Genomic DNA, 10425 nt, shown 5'->3' with positions numbered 1-10425 from the left:
TGGTGCACTGGAGACAAATTATTTGTGTGTCTTCACCAATAAACATTTCTATTTCATTCTATTCCTATTCCAATTCCTATTCCTATTCTATTCTATTCTATTCCATATTATTCCTATTTCATTCCTATTCCCATTCCCATTCCATTTTCCTATTCTCATTCCATTTTCCTATTCTCATTCCATTTTCCTATTCTCATTCCATTTTCCTATTCCATTCCATTCTAAGCATGGAAGCTTAAAACTTAAAACTAATTAATTAATTAATTAATTAACTTGTATGCCGTCCACTCTCAGAAGGCTCAGGGCGGCTTACAAATAGAAGGGAAAGGGGAATATAAAAAATAAAAACAACACTTAAAAATTCAACAACATTCATAACCTAAGATGGGGCTGGATAATTCAACAGCCCCAGGACTGCCGGAACAGCCAGGTCTTGGTCGCTTTGCAGAAGGCCAGAAGGGTAGTAAGGGTCCGGATCTCAACGGGGAGATTGTTCCAGAGGGCCGGAGCAGCTACGGAGAGGGCCCTCCCCCGGGGGGTCGCCACCCGACATTGGCCGGCAGATGGAATCCGGAGGAGGCCTAGTCTGTGCGATCTAATAGGTCTTTGAGAGGTGATTGGCAGGAGGTGGTCTCTCAGGTAGGAAAAAGATGTAGCACTTTATTTTTTTTCAAAGTGGCTGCTGAAGATGTTTTGTGATGGCTACCTTTTCCCCCCTCTGCTCCATAATTCCTGGAATCCTCTCGCTCCCAAGTTTCCCAACCACTCATTCATTCATAGATATCGCGGGAAGGAAACGAAGGTGGGTCTCCTTGTGAATGGATGGAGGTTTTTACAGAAAAGGGAAAACTCAAACTTCTGGAGCCAGCTGCTGCAGAGCGCCCACGTGAACTTCCGAGTCTCCGAGGAGGTGGAAGGGACATCATCACCATACTTCCCGCCTTGGTTCTCAGCTCCTTCTTCCCGCCGTCCCCTCCCCTCGCCGCTCGGAGACCGAGACCTGCCCGACCACCTCTCAGGGCGCTGCCACACCGGCACTCAGGCACTCCATTCTCCCCCCTTCCTTCGTCAAACACAGCTGTCCAATCCGCCCGCCGATGCCTCTTGTGTCACAATTGGCTGGGCGCCGGCTGTCCTTGCGCCACCGCTCCTGTCAGGTAGCCCTTCCCTTTCGCAAGGCAGCGCGCATCACCGCCACTCCCCTGGCTCCAAACAGTGGCACGCAGGTGTCTCGGTTCCTAAGACCATCGAAAATACATGTTTTCCAATAGTCTTAGGCGACCCCTGTGAAAAGGTCATTTGACTCCCAAAGGGGTCGCGACCCACAGGTTGAGAACTGCTGTTTTAACGTATAAAGAAATGTCTTTGGTTCACTATGAATCATTGCTTTGAAGAATAAACCAGGTTTGATTTCATTTGTTCTGGTGCAAATAGTATATTTTTGACTCCTACTGTACCAATAGTCCTCAACTTACAATTGAGTTTAGTGACTGTTCAAATGCACTCAAAAGTTATTTATGATGGATCCTCACCTTTATGACAATTGCAACATCCCCAGTCATGTGATCAAAATTGGGCAATCTGGCAACGGTCCTGAGTTTGCAATTCAAATGTGATCATAATCTGCAACCTTCCCGATCTGCTTCCGACAGGCAAAGTCAATTGGGGGTAGAGCTGGATTTGCTTAACGACGATGAATTACTTAATAACTGCAATGATCCACTTAGCAACTATGGCAAAAAGGTTGTAAAATTGGGTGTGACTCTTTAATAACTACATTCCTTAGCAACAGCAATTCTGATCCTGTGATCGTAAATTGAGGACTACCTGTGTGCTTTAGAAGTCTTGAATAGAAGACAAAAATTGGCCCTAGATAAAGGGAAATGAAATGAAATGAAATTTATATGCTTAAGTATAGGTTCCTAGTGTCATTATATAATTGAGACCATCATAGAATTTGCAATGAAAGTCTATGAAGATTGTTGTTGTTGTTGTTGATTTTATTTATAATTCTCAGTCATCCAGGCCATGGTTGTCCCAAATGTGCCTTTTCAAGAGGCAACTGGATTTTCTGGGTTTTCTTTGAAGATGTTTCACTTCTCATCCAAGAAGCTTCTTCAGCTTTGACTGGATGGTGGGGAATGGAAGGATTTATACTCCCTGCAGACAATTAGTCATTTGCATTCTTTTAGAGAGTTATTGAGGCTACTTCAGTGGTGGGATTCAGCCAGTTCGCACCTATTCGGGAGAACTGGTTGGTAATTTTCTAAGAGTTCGGAGAACCGGTTGTTGGAAGAAATCTTTTGTTTTTTCCCACTTTAATCCTTACAGGCTAATCCTGTAAGGAAGGCAGGAAGGAAACATTCTGTTGTTGTTTCTAGGTTAATCTTTATTGCCCTGCTTCAGAAGTGGGTTCCTACCTGTTCACACCAGTTCGGTAGAACCGGTTTGTCAAATCTACCGAACCGGTTAGAAGAGGTCCCACCAGTGGACCCGGAAAGCAGGCCACACCTACAGAAGAGGTTCCAAACATTTTTGAAACCCACCACACACACACACACACACACACACACACACACACACACACACTCACACACAGAGAGAAAGAGAAAGGAAGGAAGAAATAAAAAAAGAAAAAAGAAAAAAAGAAAGAAAAAGTGAGAGATAAAAGAAAAAAAGGAAAAAGGGACAGAGACGAAAGGAAAGAAGAGAGAGAGAGAGAAAGAGAGCGAGCGAGCGAGAGAACACATGGTCTGCAAGCCTCTCCCACCAGGTCACATGACCAGCAAGCCACTCCCACAAAGGAGGCCACACCCACAGAGTAGGTTCGAAATTTTTTTGAAACCCACCACTGCCCTGCTTATAGAAACTGCCTCTCCAGTTAACCCTTATTACCATTGTAACTACTAAGGTGAAGTGCCCATCGACCTGAATGACATTGACTTGGCCATGCCCACATGATCACATGACCACTGAGCCCCGCCTACCCAGCTGCACATTAGGGCAGAGAACTGGTTGGTAAATTATTTGAAGCATACCATTCATAAGTCATCTGAAAGGCTCCTAGGATTTAATATTAATGTTAAACATTGCCAAATTATCTACTAAGACTGTATTACTATTATTCTTCTTTTCCTTCCTAGTACCTATCTCTTTCCTAGTATCTATCTCTTCCCACTTATGACTATAACCATGTTGCTTGTATTTTTACATTTTATATTGTTTCATTTGTTTCCTAATATAATTTGATTGCTTATTAGTAATCTATGGCTATCACTAAGTGTATCTTATGATTATTGATGAATGTATTCTATTTTTTTTATGTACACTGAGAGCATATGCACCAAAGACTAATTCCTTGTGTGTCCAATCACACTTGGCCAATAAAGAATTCAATTCTACTCTACTCTACTCTACTCTACTCTACTCTACTCTACTCTACTCTACTCTACTCTACTCTACTCTACTCTACTCTACTCTACTCTACTCTACTCTTCTCTTCTCTACTCTACTCTACTCTACTCTACCCTACCCTACCCTACCCTACCCTACCCTACCCTACCCTACTCTATTCTATTCTTAAATGGCTTCTTTCTTCCTGAAGACAACTAGCACCTCAAGAAACAACCCACAAATTGGCACCAGGTTTTAGTTCTATCCTTGGTCTCTTTATATCTTTCTTGCTGATTGGTCCCAATTTAAAATTAGAAGACAGTTCCTTCATAATTGAGCAGGCTGGTGTCTTTTTAGGGTTCTCTCTGTGTTGGCTTCAACAGGGAAGGTTGGTGGTTTGGTGTGCAGGCCTTGGTGTTATCTGTGCAGATGGGTTTCCCCAGAGGCCGTATTAACTCTCTTGTAAAAGGCTGCCCTTCGATTTGCCACCTGGGCCTTGATATGCCACCCGGGTTAATTGAGTCCTCTTGGCAGTGAAAGTAATTACCGAAGCCTCTCGCCTCTCATTACTCATCATTAGCTCGAATTGGGGCATACCAACCTTTTAGGCCCATAAAATGGTTATTGCAACTGTTAATATCCTGTTGTGCTTCATGGCATCCATGGTCTTGACATGACTGAATAGGAGAAAATCAATAATGACAGGACAAATTTATTCTAAATGGGAACAGTGCAATTCTTTTAGCAAGAAACATTGGGTTTCAGTTTGGTGTAGTGTTAATATTCCAAGAGAAACCAAGAAACTATGGATTATCTAGTCTCCCTTTAGGCATGAAAGCCAACTGGATGACTTTGGGCCAATCACCAGTAGATTGTGAGTTCTAGCCCTGCTTTAGATACGAAAGCTGACTGGGTGACTTTGGGCCAATCAGCAGGAGACTGTAAATTCTAGTCTTGGTTTAGACATGAAAGCCAACTGGATGACTTTGGGCCAATCACCAGTAGATTGTGAGTTCTAGCCCTGCTTTAGATACGAAAGCTGGCTGGGTGACTTTGGGCCAATCAGCAGGAGACTGTAAATTCTAGTCTTGGTTTAGGCATGAAAGCCAATTGGGTGACTTTGGGCCAATCACCAGGCGATTGAGAGTTCTAGCCCTGCTTTAGATATGAAAGCTGACTTTGGGCCAATCAGCAGGAGACTGTAAATTCTAGTCTTGGTGTAGGCATGAAAGCCAACTGGATGACTTTGGGCCAATCACCAGTAGATTGTGAGTTCTAGCCCTGCTTTAGATACGAAAGCTGGCTGGGTGACTTTGGGCCAATCAGCAGGAGACTGTACATTCTAGTCTTGGTTTAGGCATGAAAGCCAACTGGATTACTTTGGGCCAATCACCAGGCGATTGAGAGTTCTAGCCCTGCTTTAGCTATGAAAGCTGACTGGGTGACTTTGGGCCAATCAGCAGGAGACTGTAAATTCTAGTCTTGGTTTAGGCATGAAAGCCAATTGGGTGACTTTGGGCCAATCACCAGGCGATTGAGAGTTCTAGCCCTGCTTTAGATATGAAAGCTGACTTTGGGCCAATCAGCAGGAGACTGTAAATTCTAGTCTTGGTGTAGGCATGAAAGCCAACTGGATGGCTTTCAGCCAATCACCAGGAGTCTGTGAATTCTAGTTCTGCCTGAGGCAAAAAAGCCAATGGAGTGATATTGGGTCAGTAACTCTTTCTCAGCCCAACCCTTACAGGGTTGTTGTGGGGAAAAAGAGGAGGAGGAAGGAGTAATATGTATGTTCGCCACCTTGAGTTACTTATAAAGCAATAAAGGTGAGATGAAAGTCAAATAAATAAAATAAGTGCATCCTCTTCTTCTTTTAGACTTCAGATACTTGGAATGGGCCATTGGGGTTTGGTAGAATGGATCAGTCATGAATGAGGCATGTTTCAGATGATTGGATTGAAGGACTGTTCAACAGAATGAATTTGCAGGAGAGTAGCTTGGCATCGTGTTATTCCTGTGACCAGTCCCTACCCTGCGACAATCATGAAAATGGTGAATGGTGCTCTCTTTTATTGTGGGCCAAGTTAGAATAGAATAACAGAGTTGGAAGGGACCTTGGAGGTCTTCTAGTCCAACCACCTGCCTAGGCAGGAAACCCTACACCACTTCAGACAAATGGTTATCCAACATCTTCTTATAGACGTCCAGTGTTGGAGCATTCACAACTTCTGGAGGCAAATTGTCCCATTGATTAATTTTTCTCACTGTCAGGAAATTTCTCCTCAGTTCTAAGTTGTTTCTCTCCTTGATTAGTTTCCACCCATTGCTTCAGGTGCCTTGGAGAATAGTTTGACTCCCTCTTCTTTGTGGCAGCCCCTGAGATATTGGAACACTGCTATCACGTCTCCCCTAGTCCTTCTTTTCATTAAACTAAACATACCCAGTTCCTGCAACTGTTCCTCATATGTTTTACCCTCCAGTCCCCTAATCATCTTTGTTGCTCTTCTCTGCACTCTTTCTAGAGTCTCCACATTTTTTTACACCGTGGCAACCAAAACTAAATGTAGTATTCCAAGTGTGGCCTTGCCACGGCATTATAAAGTGGTATTAACACTTTAAAGGGTTCTGTCAAACGTCAGGAAAATCAGCAGATCCAGACAGTTCAAAACACTATAAATATTTATTGTATCCTTGAGCTTTCTATAAGAACCTATAAGATAAAAGCAGAAGAACTTCAAGGTGGGTTGAACTTAAGATCTCTTGTGGGTGCAAAGGGACTCATCCAGTGGTGGGATTCAAATGATTTAACAACCGGTTCTCTGCCCTAATGATTTCTTCAAAGAACCAGTTCACTAAACTGTTTAGAAAGTTAACAACCGGTTCTCCCAAAGTGGTGCGAACTGGCTGAATCCCACCACTGGACTCATGACACATTTGACACCTCCCTCAGACTCAGCCTGGTCATCTCCGCAAAGTTCCTTGGCCTCATTTTCTCTCCTGCTCAGCATGACTTATACATTTATTTATTTATTAAATTTATATGCCGCCCATCTCACTGATCAGGTGATTCTGAGCAGCTTACAAATGACAGAAAGGTAAATATAAAAACAATTAAAAAAAAGAGTTACCTAAGAGTGAAGATCAAGCAGTTGGACAGCACGGGGTGGTGGTGACATCTTCTTTTTACCCCATCAATCACATCCCACAAGGAGCTACCCCACTGGAACCTCAAGCCAATTGGCAAACCCAGGTTTTAAGGCTCCTCTGGAAGGTCAGGCAGGTGGAAGCCGATCTCCCCTCCGAAGGTAGAATGTTGCACAGGTTAAGGACTATGTCAGAAAAAGGCTCTTCTCCTAGATCCCATCCAGGGGTGGGCTTCAAAAATTTCAGCAACGGCTTCTCTACCTGGTTGCTGGGTGGGTGTGGCCATGGTGGGCGTGGTCTAGTCGGTCTCTTGCACCATGGTGGAAGGGGCATTTCCTCGAGCCTCTAGGAGGGCAAAAACCTCCTCCCCTGGGCTCTGGAGGCCCTCAAGAGGCCGGAAACAGGCCCATTTATGGCCTTCAAGAACTTCCGGGAGGACCATTCCCCCCTCCCCGCCAAGCCTCCGCATGGCCCTACACTTACTTTGCATCCAAAACGGACTGTGTGGAGACTCCTGGAGGGGTGGGGCAGGGTGGGAAGGGTGGGGTGGGAGGGGCGGGATGGAAGGAGCCAGCCAGGGGTGGGATTTGGAGGTTCTCTGAACTGGCCATAATGTTAGCTACCGGTTCTCCCAAACCCGGGCGAACCTGTAGCAGCCCACCCCTGATCCCATCAGCCAAAATTCCGTAACAGAGTGGGTCAACAATAACTCCCTTCTTCTGGAGCAAGTGGGATGGGCTAATCCCATTGGGTCAATAGAAAAGCAAGTACCAACCATTGTCCCAATGTGGGGTGGGGTTAGTTCAGAGGGAAGGTTAAATGGTGGGCTTAGTCATCTCTTAAGGTACCCGATGAACAGATGGCAGATGCCAAGAAGGAGGTGCAAAGTGAAGCTGGTTGGGCTTCCTTGGTTCAACCACCCTCTGCAACAATGGCTTAGCAGTGCTTGTGAAAGAGTGCAAAGACCATGCTTAAAGATAGCTAAAAAATAGTGGAGCAGAAGAAGTGATGGAAAACAACTGTGCTGTGCGCTTGATTTGAGCTGCCGAGCAAAAATCGTTCTGGCATAGAATGAGCAAGGAATTCAGTTATGGCCTCATGGCCAAAAGCACCCATAAACAGTTGGCAGTAAAAATAACAAAAAATAAAAATAAAAATAAGCATCAGCAGAAAACCTGCAATCTACCAAACGAGGAAGCGACAAGCAATACATCAGTGAAAGCATCTGGTTCAGCCTGGTTTAGTCCTTCAATTGCAGACCATCGTAGAATACCAATAGCAATAGCAATAGCAGTTAGACTTATATACCGCTTCATAGGGCTTTCAGCCCTCTCTAAGCGGTTTACAGAGTCAGCATTTCACCCCCACAGTCTGGATCCTCATTTCACCCACCTCGGAAGGATGGAAGGCTGAGTCAACCCTGAGCCAGTGAGATTAGAACCGCTGAACTGCAGATAACAGTCAGCTGTAGTGGCCTTCAGTACTGCACCCTAACCACTGCACCACCTCGGCTATACCAAGTCTATAGCTAGGCTGAAAAAACACGGCAAATCCCAGAAGAAAGGAATAACTAATCTGTTTCGTGCTTCCTGGACATATTCATGAGATTACCGGAAATAGAATAAAATAGAACAGTGATGGCTAACCTTTTTCCCATCGTGTGCCAAAATCCGGGGGGGGGGGGGGGGGGGAGCGCAGGGGAGTCATGCGTGGGCTTGCCCATACCCATAATTCTATGTGCACGACAGTGACGTGCAGTCAGGGGAGGCAGGGGAGGCACAGCCTCACCACTGTCAATCATGAAAAGGAAAAAAAATGTAAACGGGAAAAGGTGAGTGCTGAGGTTAGGGCGTGAATGACTGCCTGTTTAAAAAAGCCTCTTAAAAAGCGCCCTCTACTATGAGGCAGGAGAACTGCAGGCCTCATCTAGTCTGACATTTTAAGTGTTCAAACAGAGTTAAGCGAGGGTTAAAAGCCTAAAAAAATCCCGAGGTAGTTGAGGCATGCAGTTCTCCTGCCTCATAGTAGAGGGCGCATTTTTCAGAGGCTTCAACTCTGTCATTCTGTTTAAAGCTGCAGCGTCGCACTCACTCTTCTTCCTCTCTTTCTCCGTTTCTGATGTCCCCCACCCCCATCCCATGCTCCCTCTTTTCCTTCAAATTTCCTTTTTTTTCTTTAATAAATGCAATGCTTAGGCATTCTCTCCTCTCCCGCGACACCCCACTGACTAAAGTACTTTCTTTCGCCTGCCTGTGCTCGCGGCAGCCCACCTGAGCTCTGCTGCAAGCACAGGCGGGTGAAAGAAAGTGCTTTAGTCAGTAGGGTGTCGGGGGAGAGGACTGCCTCACCAGCCATAAACCTCACCGCACGTCACTGGTGCATGATCACCCACCCACCCCCGCGGGCATGCGTGCGTGATCCTCGCCCTCCCCCCCCGCTTGGCATAGGTTCGCCATCACGGGAATAGAATAAGGGAGTTGGAAGGGAACTTGGCGGAAAATAACCCAATGCACAAACTAGAAGTTCGGGAACTTCCATTGGGTTGTTTTTCACCCTCCAGAGCCTTCAGGAGGCTTCCATAAAAATAACAAAGGCTCCGGAGGGTGAAAGTCACTTCTGGATTGCCCATAGGGCCATTTTTTCACTGAAGCCTCCGTAGGTCCTCTGGGGAGGGCAGCACCCGGGGAGGCTGTTTTCACCATCTCCAGGCTCCTAGAAAGCCTCTGGAGCCTGGGGAGGGCGAAAAATGGGTCCATTGCGTGGCAAAATGGGAGGTCAGAGGGCGGGCGTCACACACATAGAATTATGGGTGTGGGCATGCCCGTGTATGACCCCCCTGCGCTCCCCTCACTTTTGGCACGTGATAAGAAAAAGGTTAGCCATCACTGCCCTATACCATTTCAGACAAATGGTTATCCAATCATTTCTTTAAAACTTTCAGCATTGGAGCATTTACAACTTCTGGAGGCAAGTTGTTCCACTGATTAATTGTTCTAACTGTCAGGAAATTTCTCCTTAGTTCTAAGTTGCTTCTCTCCTTGATTAGTTTCCACCCATTGCTTCTAGTTCTACCCTCAGATGCTTTGGAGAATAATTTGACTCCCTCTTCTTTGTGGCAACCCCTGAGATATTGGAAGACTGCTACCATGTTTCCCCTAGTCCTTCTTTTCATTAAACTAGACATACTCAATTCTAGCAATCATTTATAATTGCTTTAGCCTCCAGTCCCCTGCACTCTTCGAGAGTCTCGAATTAAGCTCAATTCAAAGCAATGGATGGGAACTAATAAAGGAGAGAAAGAACATAGAACTAAGGATAAATTTTCTGACAGTGAGAACAATTATTCAGTGAAACGACTTGTTTCCAGAAGTTGTGGGTCCTCCGACACTGGAAGTTTTTATGAAGAGATTGGACAACTATTTATCTGAAATGGTACTATAGGGTCTCCTTCTTGAGCAGCAGGTTCAGTGGTGGGATTCATCCGGTTCACACCTATCCGGGAGAACCGGTTGTTAACTTTCTAAGCAGCTCGGAGAACCGATTGTTGGAAGAAATCTCCTTTTGTTTTTTCCCACTTTACAGGGCTAATCCTGTAAGGAAGGCAGGAAGGCAGGAAGGAAACATTCTGGTGTTGTTTCTAGCCTAATCTTTATTGCCCTGCTTACAGAAACTGCATCTTTGGTTAACCCTTGCTACATTGTAACAGCTAAGGCGAAGCGCCCATCGACCTGAGTGACATTGAGTTTGCCACACCCACCCAGTCATAAGACCACCAAGCCACGCCTACCCAGCTGGTCATTAGGGCAGAGGACCGGTTGTTAAATTATTTGAATCCAACCCTGAGCAGGTTGGACTAGAAGACTTCCAAGGTTCCTTCCAACTCTGTTATTC

This window comes from Thamnophis elegans, chromosome 3, assembly GCF_009769535.1.
Source record: "Thamnophis elegans isolate rThaEle1 chromosome 3, rThaEle1.pri, whole genome shotgun sequence".
NCBI classification, from domain to species: Eukaryota; Metazoa; Chordata; class Lepidosauria; order Squamata; family Colubridae; genus Thamnophis; species Thamnophis elegans.
This window is presented reverse-complemented; position numbering follows the sequence as displayed.